The 13,858-nt window shown below is 36.9% G+C and overlaps 1 pseudogene; it reads right to left on the bottom strand.

The window, feature by feature from the left end:
- Nucleotides 1-286: 286 nt before the first annotated feature.
- Nucleotides 287-2,667, bottom strand: LOC101419600 (vacuolar protein sorting-associated protein 72 homolog pseudogene; annotated as a pseudogene).
- Between the last annotated feature and the right edge of the window lie 11,191 nt (nt 2,668-13,858).

The raw sequence follows: 13,858 nt of genomic DNA, 5'->3' as shown, positions 1-13,858 counted from the left end.
TTTCTTAAGTTTCTAAGCACAAGAAGGCTGTTATGTGCCTTATGGAGAAAGTATATGGATTAGATAAGCTTTGTTCCGTCATGAATTACTGTGCTGTTGATGGGGAGTTCAGCGTTAATGAATCAACTATATATTTATTTGGATATTTCTATTTTATTAGATTAAAAAACATAAAACCAGCAGGAACCAGAGGGAAAGATGGGAAAAGAAATATAGAAGAATACAACATCTGCAAACATCAGGGGTAGCAGAAGAAAAACACATGGAGAATGGAAGATCAAGGGCCCTAAGTTAGGGCAAGAAAGAGATTCCCATGACTAGACATTCCTTCACTGATGACAATTTTCTGGTGCAGGGGTTGGGACCAGGGACCAGGGTCAGGGGCCGAGGCAGTGGGCAGCAGTCCCTGGGCAGTGATATACTTCTTGTAGGTTTCATGGATGATCTTCAAGGCTTGAACAGTGGTGTATGGTATATCTATAACAGGGTTCCAGTATAAGGTTGGGTGATGGGTCACTGGGCAGACTTCCCAAACAGGGACTTTTCAGGATTGCTCTTGGGGGAACCATCCCTTAAATGTTGAAACATCACTAAAGGTGATGAAGGTACGTGAGCAGTGAGCAGGGAGAATGACTGGTCCAGTCCCAACATGAAGAATCAAGGTAGATGCTGTGGGGGCTGGATCAAGTCCTACTACATCACCATTATCTTCCTTTGGGCTTGGTTCTTCCAATGAGACACAGAAAGATAGGTGATTATAAGCCCAGGTCACTTCCACTTCTTGTGAACCTGCTTCTTTTTGTCAACCTCAAGCAGCTCGTGTCTCCAGAAATTGCAGGTTGAGCTCCTTTGTGATCTTGGCCTTCCTAAGTAGTTCCTTTTGGGACAGTGGCCGCTCACAATGGGGTCCCTTTGGCTGCCATGGATGGCCTTGCCTCTTCCATACCTGAGGGAAAGATTGTTGTGTACACTGACTTGTCGTGTACAGGTGTATTCCATTCCTGATGCACCGACTTCTAACTATTAGAGTCATCATCCTGTCATTCCAGCAGCAGAAGTGTCTTTTGTCTCAGGACTTCTGATTGCTACCAGCTGGGGTGACCTTAGCACTTGAGAGAATCCTGATAGGAGGCTTTGGCCACTATTCAGCACTTCTCAGCTTTGCTGCTTCTCCATCACAGATGGTTCATCCCCTTTGCCAATGTCAAAGTCAGTCCAGCTTATCTTGTTTGTCTCACTGGTCTCCTTGATACTCATCATCTCCTTATTCCTATGTGAAACCCCCATAAGTCATTTGGTAGAACTCATCTTCCTCCTCTACTTTTAAATAAAAACACACAGAAAACAGGTTATGTATTGTTCTATTGATGAAAATGTTGTCATAAGAGGCTTGCAGAAACCTGACCTGAGGAGCAATTGTTCAGTATTTGCTAATTCAATGTTTGTGGTAAATTTATACAGCATATCTACAGTGCATAAAAAGAGATGACAATGTTTGCTTAAATGGACTGTTAAATATATTCTTTACCTTAGAGTAAAAATTGATCCTTGAATTGTTTTAATAAAAATTTTGGACATAAATTATATCATATTTTCAGTTGAAGCTTGTCCACTTATCTTTAGGACCAATGCATTTAGGATTAAAAGTAGAAATCACTCTTTCAACATTTATTTCAATCATCTTTTACTACTTCATAAACAAATTCTCAAGTGATTTTGTTGATTCATAACCAGCTTGAACCTACCTTAATTAGTCCTACAAACATTGTGCTTAATGTTTACCTTTAAATTAATGCTTTTTGTACTTGAGTCAAAAAATTAAAAGTTCTATATACACTACACATCATATACCAAATTAATTTCAAATTAATTAAATAATCAAATAAACACTTTAGGAATAAAGATAGGGAACTGATCTGGGATCTAAACATTAAAAACCTTTCAAACAGTGAAAACCATAATTAAATAGCATATGAGGGTAGATATTTCTAGTGAATGTTTTTATAACAGTTTTCAGGGTTTATCGGATAAAAATCTACTAGAGACACCTGTTTTTTCAAGGAAGCCCAAAGAGAAAATTCTCCTAGACCCTATCAAGCTTACCTGTACAGTATAATGATAGAGTGATGAGTTAATTAACTCAAGTGCTATGTATCTACAACTTAGAAGAGCAAATTCAATATCCTATAATAGTATGGCCTAACTGAGCAAAAACAAGTGTTTGGAATATTTGCAATAATAAATAAATAAAACTTAATTGTTGCACTAGATTGTCTGTTATCAATTCAGTATCACTCCTGCCCCATCTGCATTCTCTTTTGCAATATAAGCAGACCACCTTGAAAACTTCAGTTCCCAACAGAGTTAAAGTTGGGTTCTGAAATTACATGAGATTTAAGTGTCAGAGAGAAGGAGAAGCAGTATCCTCCTCTGGCATCAAGAGACATAGACAGGGGTCAAGAGGTTTATAAGATATAAGGCACCCACTTGCATGCTGCCTAGAACAGATGTCATCAGTGTCAGTTTCCTCTGATTTCTGCAGGCAACAGCAGGTTTTTCCCACACTCCTCTCCCAAGACCTCTCAATACTTCTGTTACTGCCCCTTTCTGTTGGAAATTCCTTAAGAGGTTTCTGTTTTCCTGAAGATTAAGTTGATCTGATACCATGGTGTCTTCGTTTCTTGGCTGCTGTGATAAATGCCAAGCAATGGGTTGGCTTATCAAGAGGAATTTTTTGTTTATGACTTCAGAGGCTAGAAGGCATGCTTCCTCCAAGGGTGAGGAGTAATGTGGCCAGCTAGCACTCCTTGGTTTCCTTGACTTTCCCATCACATGCCAGTGTCTTCTCCTTCCTCTACCAGGTTCCTTTGAATTCCGGGTTTGACTGGTCCCTGTGGATTTTCTTCTCCCATGTCCAAATTCCTTGCTTTTATGGTCCTTAACCATAATGGACTTTAGCCCACCCTCATTCAGCTGGTCACACCTTAACTAATAAGAAAATCTTCATAGGACTGATTTACAAATGGGTTCATACCCACAGTACCAGGGATTAAGATCTGAACATGCCTTTTGCAGGGGATATGATTCAATCCCCAACAAACACTCATAAACAAATATTTTATATTTGAGAGATCAAAAGATGAAAACCTTATTAGTCGAACAGTTAATGTCTCTCCACTCTCCACCTTACTGCCCCACCCCTACCATCTTTCTGTGCTTTATTTTTTTACCGTATCATGTATTATCATGCCCTAGTGGAAGTTCCGTGACAACAGGGATCCTTGTTTTATTATTCTGTTGAATTCCTGATTTCTAGAACGGTGCTTCATGGGTGATTGATACGCAGTAAAAATATTTGAATGAATGAATGAATCTCTGAGAGTCTTTGCTCCTTCTCTTTGAATGGCAGTAAACAGAAGAAAAGGAGTTCTAATTATGGAAAGGAGAAACAGAGCACTTCAATTTTAAATAAGTCCTTAGCATATCTGGTTCATGAAAGAACACCATCTATGTTCTTTCGTTATCCTACAATGACCACCATAATGCAAATGGTCTTATTTTGGAAGGGGCAATAATTAGCCCTGCACTTGAATATTATTCTCTAGTGATTTCTCATTAAATTCCAATGTGATTTGTTTTCTTATCATTTTAATTAGTACTGATGCAACTTTGAATCTCATAATTTAACTCAGATGAATATTCTTAATATATAAGGAGTTCCTTCAAATGCATCAGAAAAAATATTCATGTCTCAACCAAGGGAAAAGTGCATGAACTGACAGTTCAAAAAATTAGGTAGTGGTGGTAATAATAATGAACAAATATAAATATAAAATATTTAAAATCACCTAGGAAAGGAATATAATTTGAGATTCACTTCTCACACAAAAAAATCTAGCATAACCTATAAAAAATAATAGCAAACATGTACATTCTTTACATAAAACTGATAAGGCCATACTTGTTTAAAACTTCTAATAAAATGATCTGGCAAGTGGAATCAGTAACCATAAAATAATTCATTCTCTGGAACATAAGATTCCTGGGAATGTATCAAAGGAAAATATAATGAGCAAAATTTATTTACAAAGATGTTCATCTGTTTTTTATTATGTGTTGCAATTATCATCAGTTGGTTTGTAGTTTGTCTTTTTACTTTATGGTGGCTTTGATGAAAGGAAGTTCTTAATTGAAAAATAGATTCCTTTGTTTATTTAGCTTGATCATGTCACATGTTTATTATTTTTTCTGCTCACTATTATTTTATTTATTTATTTATTTGTGAGGTACTGGGGCCAGGGATTGAACCTAGGACCTCATATGTGGGAAGCCGGTGTTCAACCACCAAGGCACATCAGCTCTCCTGGGTTGTTTTTTTTCGTTTGTTTGCTTGTTTTTTTTGTTTGTTTGTTTTGTTTTTAGGAGGCGCCAGGGACTGAACTGGGACCTCCTATGTGGGAAGCAGGCACTCAACTGTGTGTGCCACATCTGTTCCCCTTATTTCTTGACTCTCAGGTCTTCCATCTGGGAATATTACCCTTTTTCCTGTAATAGATCTAGAAATTCTTTTAATGCAGGTATGTTGGTAGTAAAATCTTTAAGATCACCTCCCCACAACAATCACCTGATTCATTCAGTTTTACGGAACATACAAGTCTAACTAAATGATTATTTTTCTTTCAACCATTTCCAGCACTTTGAAGATAATCTATTTTCTTCTACCTTAAATTGTTTCAGTTAAAAGTTAGCAAAGTTGGCAATCAACCTATTTGTCATTCCATTGTAGATGATATGAATTATTTTGTGGATACTTTTAAGATCTATCTGTCTTTGGTTTTCTCATTTTAATAAATTCATTTGAGGGGATTTCCTTTTAGTTTATCTATCTTTCTTGGGAATTATTACACCAATAGCAGAAGACGGGTGACTGATTGAAATTCTGGAAAATTTTTGTCATTGTTTCTTTGAATGTTGCCTTTGCAATAAAACTCTGTAGTTTCCTCCATACATCTTGAACTTTCATTTATATTTTCATCCATCTCTATCTGAACTGAATTACTTCTTCAGATCAATTTACCAGTCCATAGATTTTCTCCAGTTTTATCTAATCTGCTCTTTAATTCACCTGTGAGATTTTATTTTCAATTATTATATTTTTTTCATTTCTGGAAGTTCTCTTTGGTTCCAGTTTCAAGTTTGTCAAAATTTATATTCTTTATTATATTATAGATTCCCCATTTTATTTTTAAAATATATTAAACATTAACTTTATATTTTGTTTGATGGGTTTATACATTTATAGTTCTTATAGATCTGAGTTTCAGTTTATTTAATTCTGCTTTCTGTCACTTATGGTGGCTTTTTCCTTCATGTAAATAGTAATTTTTCTCTTTTATTAATGGTTTTTATTTATTTTTAAAAGATACATAGATCACACAAAATGTTACATTAAAAAATATAGGAGATTCACTTATGCCCCACTCCTCACAATCCCCACTTTTCCCACATCAACAACTTCTTTCATTAGTGTTGTACATTTAATGCATTTGATGAATATATTTTGGAGCATGGGTTATAGTTTACAATGTAGTTTACACTCTCTCCCAGTGCAGTCATTGGGTTATGGCAGGATATATAATGTCCTGCATCTGTCTCTGTAATATCATTCAGGACAACTCCAAGTTCCCAAAATGCCCCCATATCACATGTCTTTTTCCTTTTCCCTGCCTTCAGCAACTCCAGTGGCCACTGTCTCCACATTAATGATATAATTTCTTCCATTTCTAGAGTCACAATAATTCTACAGAAGAATAACAGTAAGTCCACTCTAGCCCATATTTTATTCCCCAATCCTGAGAACTCTGGAATGGTGATGCCCACTCTACCTCTTAATTGAGAGGAGGCTTCGATCCCACATGGCTGATGGATGAGGCTCTCCTGCTTGCAGCTGTAGACTCTCTTGGTTCCTTGGTGTGGTGGTTGTCCATCCTCACATCCTTATTAGTTGACCTGGGTAAATTCAATGAACTGAAAAGTAGGTTTTGCAACTCTGCTGAAGCTCAGGGCCCAGCCGGCATGTGGACAGCCCAGAAATTCACATCACTGGGCATACACCAACCACAGCACCAACCACAGGTTCAATAAAAGGGATGGAGGAGTCATGTGTTGAGACTCAGACTCACATCTGAGTCCAACTCCATCACACTCAGGAGCACAAATTCCAAAGTAGGGCCCACTGGCAAGGCATCACCCCGGAGCCATCTGCCATGACCATAAGACCTGGGTGTCTCTGTAGCCCTCAAGAGCACCACTACCTAGGGCAATATCTACTTTGGCTGACTGTGAGATCCTGCTGAGATGTGGATAAGTGCAACCCCTCTGATGACCTCCCAACTCATTTTGAAGTCTCTTACCCATATAAACTCATTTGTCTTCACCATTTGACTCTTTTATTCAAGATGTTTTTCTAGTTGCATCACCAGCCAATGCTTGGTAGGAATCCCTTGGTGCCAGGGAGGCTTATCCCCAGCAGTCATGTCCCACTCTGCAGGGAATGCAATGCCTTTATGTGCTAAGTTTGACTTAGAGAGTGGCCACATTTGAGCAACATGGAGGCTCTCAGGAGGTAACTCTTAGACACCCTGTAATACTAGGCCAAATTGAAATTTCAAGTGCAAATAGCTTAAAAGCATAGTCAGCAGTATCAAGGATCCATCATTGGACCATCTTTCCTCATTGGTCAGTGCCTGTGCACTTGGAGGATTGTTGTTCTTCCATTTGTGGAATGAGGCAGAGCTCCCTAGGATGGGAACCCAGCATTCCCTCAGTTGTCACATGAATCTCTATCCACTATGGCAATACCCAATGAACATCCAAACATATCTATATACCATATATGCATGCCCAGGCGAACTCCCTCCCATGCATCCCCCATCAACGACACCCCACACCAATGCTCCTCCCCTGCCATAACTGGATCCCTCTGTCATCCAAAACTTCTTCAAAAATGAAGCCTAATATATTGCCAAATTCAATTAATAGGAAAATGAGATAATAATGATAGGTTGAAACATAAGAAATAAAATACATAATAATTTAGAAAAACTAATATAAAGTTTTAAAAATTGAGGTATTAAAAAATGAAAAATATTATTTTAAAAATTTCTTTGACATTTTGCCTTTCATCACTGTAATAGATGTTTTCCTGTATGTACAGTGACAATTTCTTCCATTTCTTACTTTTTTTATTATGTCTTTAAAGAAGTTTTAAGTCACTGTAAAGTCACATACATAATATAGAGGACTCCCATTTCCCAACATCCTCCCTACCTTTTCCCCTTCCCTATTAATGACCTTTTTATATGTGGATGTTACATTTGTTACAACTGTTATACAAATATTGAAACATAACTACTAATCATGGTCAGTAGTTTACATGATGGTTTACATTCTAGATTATACACTTTTATACATTTCTCTTAATACATGTACATTTTCCCTGGGACTTTATCTGTAAAATTTTCTACAGCCTGATTTAAATCCTCAGTGGGGATTTATGTGCTTCTGCCAGGCTTCTGGAGCATTACCAATGTCTTCATCCTAGGGATTTTTCAAGCCACAAAATTAGTATGAATTTTCAATCCAAAATTGTGGATGGATGGACTTACGGTTAGGAATTCTCAGGAGAGAAATTGTTGCTCCCTATGCTACACTGTGAGCGAAGGCCTAAATAAGGTACCTTGTGTGACTCTCTTATTCTCCCGTTTTCTACTCTGTTGTCATTTCCTGTTTGTATCCTCAGTTTTGTCTTCTGTAACCTCTGCACATGTTGCCTAAGAAGCTATGTTCTAACGCACCAGATGACTTCAGAACATTGCCAGTTCAGTGCTTAATTTCCCATTAATTCCTACGTTCTTATTGTTTCTAGTCTCAGTTTGTCCTTTCTAGACAGGCAGCTTAGTTAAGCTTAAAAATATTTGCAATTTGTCAACCAGCAATGTTAGGTTTTCTGTACTGGGATGGATTTTCTGCACATCTGCTATATTGATGAAGAAGGAAGGCCCATTGAATTTTATAATCAGACCAAAATAGAATACTCTAAAAAGCAAGGAAATATTTGGTAAGACACTATTTCCCTTAGGTAATATTGTCAACTGTTTAAACAAAGATTTTATTAATATAAGAACAGTAACCACAACTGTCATTTTCATAAAATAAGATTTCAACAAGTCTGCTTCTGCATAATTTTCCTTTTCTTTATGTCAAAACAAAGTTCTCTTTACTTTGAAACTTGAATTGATTTCTTTTTTTAAACCAGGGCTCATGATATGCCTTTTGGCCCCATCTGGTGAGGCTATCATTTAAGAGTCTTCTTGGCTGCATTTTGCAGTTATGAGATCTATGTTCTTCATTTGTTGCAAAAGGAGAAGCATGAAACACACTTAAGATCAAGGCTGTAAGAAAACATTTACATCTTGACTTCTGAAGCAAAATGAAAAGAGCAAAACGGATGTCTCTTCATTAGATGTTTCTGGCACAGACTCTTTAGCTCTTTAGTACAAAACATCACCAGTTAGTGAGTGAACCATGTAAGAATAATGAAGATCACCAGACCTTACTCCTAGGAGGCTGCTTAATGAGAGGCATAATGGTATGTTTATCATACAGTATTCTGCATCTTTAAATCATAAAACTGTATATGGGAAGCAGAAAGAGTTCTATCTATTACAACACTTAAAAGAGGGGAGGCGACTTTACTGACTAATATTTTCCATTTCCTTTACCATCACTTGGAAAGTTACAAACATGGATTTCCATTCAGTTGGCTCTCCTTTCCCACAGGTAGGTGGTTGTCATCCATATTGCCCTGAATTGTTTCTCTTAAAATTTAAGGGCACATTGATTTCCATGTTAAATTTCTTCTAGTTTGGGTTAAACACTTCCTTCTAAAAGTGATGCTTTGATAAGGCTGTGATTTTATAACTCTATTTCAACTCAGCTATTTGGGAAACCCTTCAAATAGCAGACAGCCGTACTGGTGAGGAAGGTACTTTAACTACAGGAGCTCTTGTTTACAAGTCCATAGTCTGAATATATAAAGGATTAATCAATTTTCAGTTCTCTATATAAGGCATTCATTTAATCAACAATTTTGGGTATGTCCTGCCATGAAAAGAAGCAGAAACAAGTTAACCTTTAAAATTTTTGAAAATATGTGAAAATTTACATGAGTATAAATATTACTTAATACTTAATTCTATTAGTAGCTTTATTGGATCTACTTCCAATGCTTTGCCTACCTCCTTCAGTAGAGTTCTATTATTCATGCCCTCTTCTCTTCTTCTTACTTTTTTTGTAAATGCATCATGAAATGGAAACACTCTACTGCTTTTTAGTTAACCATTCAGTTAGGAAGTCAAGCTATTGAAACTCATGTTCTCAACACTCCACTAATCACTTGGTAACTTAATCTAATTTCAGGCATAGAAAACAGGAGAATATAAACAGCCAGAAGTGTTAGTCTTGAAAATCCAAACCTGTTACAGAATGGCATCACCAATGTGTACCTATTCCAGGACTTCTTTCAATAAGACAAATTTATTACCTTGAGATTTTAGTGTTTCTGCATGTGATCATTAAACATCAGAATTACCTACAGATGCTTTTTAAAGTACAGATTTCTGGGACCTACTAGTATGCAAAGTTTCAACTGGGGCTCTTTAATCGGCATGACTGACCAGCTTTTCTTCCCTCAGAATTACCAGAGTGATTAATAACAATAGCTGAGGGTTATAAACCAGATTGCTGGAGTTCTAATTGTGTTTTTGCCATTTGCCAGCTGTGTGATTTTGGACAAGTTGCTTAATCTCCCTATACCTCATTTACGTCTATAAAACAGACATAATAATAGTGCTTAGAGGGTTATTGGGGAAAATATATGATGTAATATGTATATCGTGCTTAGAACAGTGCCTGACACATAATTAACATCCCGTAATCTTAATTATTATTATTCTTTCTTGATCATTAAAATGTTAGAACCCCAGCAAAGAACTCATTGGTCCTTCTTTTAATGACCACTTTGTTGATAGCTAGAATTTAGTTTTTCGTTTTAAAAATAGTAGAGTCTAAGATTCAGAAATTATATAGGCTCTGTCTTCATGTGGTAAATTATTATGGAAAGCCTGGAAGCCTTGCACAGTGGAGTGGGAGCAGGAGACCCAAACCAGTGAGGAAAAAGCAATATTCAAATTAAGAATATTTCTGAACCAAGTTAGAATGAGAGCTTAATTGCAACCTGTCTTTCTAATGACTTTTTATAGGCAACGTATCTTTGTATGGCTGAACTGTTCTTTTTAAACTTGTCAATTTTTACTTGTGTGAAATATTTCTTGGTGGATATAGTAAACATAGTACTCTCAATAAATACTTTGAACAAGTTTGACCAAATATTTATTTAGCAGTAGCCATTAACCCATTCATCTTAGGTGGCTTTTTATATCACTGTATCTAACATATGTTTTCTTTCCAATTTCCTAAAGTCAATGAAATTGTAAAGTATTCCCAAGGGGGAGCATGTTTAGAGCAGCATTACAAGCATCGAGACCTACAGGATACCATTGTGTTTTCTTTTTGAAATACTAGTGTTATGAAATATCAAGGTTAAATATTGGCAAATAAAAGAGTCAATATAACTATTGCTTAGGGCATAAATTTAAAATATGGGGAATAAATTGTGTTAATAGGTTTAGCAGGGTTTTAAAATATGAGAATCAATAAAACCTCTCAGTATTGCCAAAGTAAAGACATAAAGTTTTACCTGGACAAAGGATAGCATAGTGTCTTTTGCAATCTTGGTAGCCTAAGAATTCATCAGATTATTAAGTCCTGGTTCCTTTTCACTTAACAGTTCTTCCTTCAATCTACCTTTTTCTTCTCACTTTTTTTTTTTTGTAGTAAACAAGAAACCAGACTGTGTCTTTAACACTTTGAATGGAAATATCAAATATCTAAGTATTTATTACTTATACATAATTATAGGAGTCAATTCAGCTAAGATTTCTGCCACAGTACAATGGGGATTTCCTTTCCTTCAGGTTCTAATAATATGCTCCTCCTTTCCATTGGAACCCTCACCAGACGTACCTTTAAATCCATATTTCTATGGATTGCTCATGGTGATTTAGATATTCTCAAAGATGATATGGTTATTTCTACCATGGCCCTTACTTCCTGCTGAATTTTCACTAACGTGGTTAATATGCATACCTCTAATAACAGCCTGTTCTAGGTATTCTGGCCTAATTTTTAAAATCATGCTTCACACAATTCTTATTTCTGCCCATTGCCCAAGTCCAAAGTCATTTCCATATTTGTAGTTATTTATAACAGCACCACCCCTCTTCCAGATACCAAAATATGTATTCATTTCCTGTTGCTGCTCTAACAAATTATTGCAAACCTAGTGGCTTAAAATACACATTCATTATCTTCCCATTTCTGCAGTTCAGGAGTCTGGCCACGGCTTCAGTGGGTTATCTGCTCAGGGTCTCTTTTTTTTTTTTTTTTTTTTAATTGACTTTGTAATAATATTACATTAAAAATATATATGTGAGGTCCCATTCAACCCCACCCCCCCACCCCCCCTCTCCCCCCCCAACAACACTCGTTCCCATCATCATGACACATCCATTGGATTTGGTAAGTACATCTTTGGGCACCTCTGCACCTCATAGACAATGGTCCACATCATGGCCCATACTCTCCTCCATTCCATCCAGTGGGCCCTGTGAGGATTTACAATGTCCGGTGATTACCTCTGAAGCATCAGGGTCTCTTAAGGTTCTAGTTAAGGTACCAGCTGGGCTGAATTCCCATCTAGATGCTCGACTATGGAAGAATCTGCTTTCGAGCTCATTCAGATTTGGGCAGAATTCATTCGCTTGCATCTGTAGGACTGATTGGCTCAACTTCTTGTTGGCTGTCATATGGAGAATGCTCTCAGCTTGAAGAGGCTGCTCTCAATAAAGGATAACTTCCCCATGTCAAGGCCGGTTGTTAGCAACCCTAATTGCACCTATAACCTTAACTCTCGCTTGCCATGTGACATAATGTATTCACAGTTCTAGGAATTAGGACTTGGACATCTTTGAAGGGCCATTATTCTACCTATCACTATCTCTTTAACAAAATATAGTGGATATTTCTGTTACCATTAGAATCTTTTCTAAACCAGTCTGCTTCATGAATGCCTCTACCAGGACTAGAAATTTAAGGACTCCATCCTCACATCATCTGTTTTTCCTAACTAAAACTTCACATTCCAAAAGAGACATTTTGAAGTGATAGTACGGTACCCAGTATAAAGCATATTTTAACCAGATGTGTTTCAAACAAACTGAAAGTAAATAATTTTAAGAGGAGGAGGTATGTTAATCACCCAAAGGGGTGTTCGTGTAAAATATCAGAAATCTGTTGGCCTTTATAAAGGGAATTTATTTGTTGTAGAAGCTTACAGTTACCAGGTCATAAAGTGTAAGTTACTTCCCTCACCAACTTTGTTGCCACATATTGGAGCAAGATGGCTGCTGACATCTGCAAGGATTTAGTCCCAGCTTCTTTCAATATCAGCTCTAGGCTGGGATAAATCTTGTCTCATTCTCAGGGCTCATTTTTCTCTGGGCTCACCTACTCTGCTCTCTCCACAAGGTGAGCTATATTCTATCAAGTGAACAGCTCGTGTCTCTTCCCTGGGTCTCTACCTTGTCTAATGGAGCCTTCTCTCTTTTCTCACGTATCTGCTTCTCTGTGTGCTTACTTCATGAGGCTCCAGCATTAAACTCCAACTCTCTTCTCTGCCATGTAGTTTTCTCTCTGAGTCCCTGCTCACCAAGAGGGGGGTACTCCTTATCCCACTAACATGGCCAATCAAAGCCCTAATCACAACTCAATCAAGTGAAAATGAAACCTCTGAATCCAATACAATCTAATATGCCCAGAGGAACAGACCAGCTCACAAAAATAATCCAATATCTATTTTTGGAACTCATAAACAATATCAAACTGCTACAGGAGAGAAAAAAAGAGTAAGAAGTAGTTTACCTTGTCTTCCTTGTGTTTCAAGGTGCTATCCTGATTTGACAAATGGTACATTCTCTTAGTTCTACTGTCCTGCTGCATCCTCTCTTTCTTGTCTCTCTTAATTCTGTTTGGTTTATGAAATTCTTATGACTCAGAATCCAGTATAGATAAATGCTTTAATGCTAGTGCCTTATTTGAATTGGTATGGCAATACTAACCCAGAAACAGAAGATCCTGGTTCTAAAAATCTCTAAATTTAGGCAGATTTATAGTAGCCATTGTGACATCCAGCATACTTAATTAGTCGGTATTAGATCAGTGCTTCTCAAACTTTAATATGCATAGGAATCATCTGAGGATCTTATTAAATTGATATTCTGATTCAGGATGTTTGGGGTATGGCTTACGTTCTATATTTATACTAGGGCACGGTTCATGCTGACACTGATGATACACAGATCACACTGAGTAGCAAGGATTTAGATTGCATTTCCAATTACCCTTGTCATTTTGCAAATATAAAAATACTGCACATTTGACTGCTTTTGTACATTTGTCAATTGTGGGTACAGGAAAATCAAAACATCTTAAAAAGAAACACAAATATCTTGATTTTTTCTGCCAGAGACAACAACAAGGCTACAGAGGATTGCTTTACACTGAATAATCGTCCTTGTTAACATTTTAATTAAGTTGTCATGACAACTTTCCTGTTCATAATAAAGTGGAGGCAAGTAAGTTTTAACTATCCAGTAACCATAAGACAAAAGAATGTCCT

This window comes from Dasypus novemcinctus, chromosome 1 (assembly GCF_030445035.2).
Source record: "Dasypus novemcinctus isolate mDasNov1 chromosome 1, mDasNov1.1.hap2, whole genome shotgun sequence".
Taxonomy (NCBI): domain Eukaryota; kingdom Metazoa; phylum Chordata; class Mammalia; order Cingulata; family Dasypodidae; genus Dasypus; species Dasypus novemcinctus.
The sequence above is the reverse complement of the archived record's forward strand: the minus strand, read 5'-3'. Positions and strand labels throughout refer to the sequence as shown.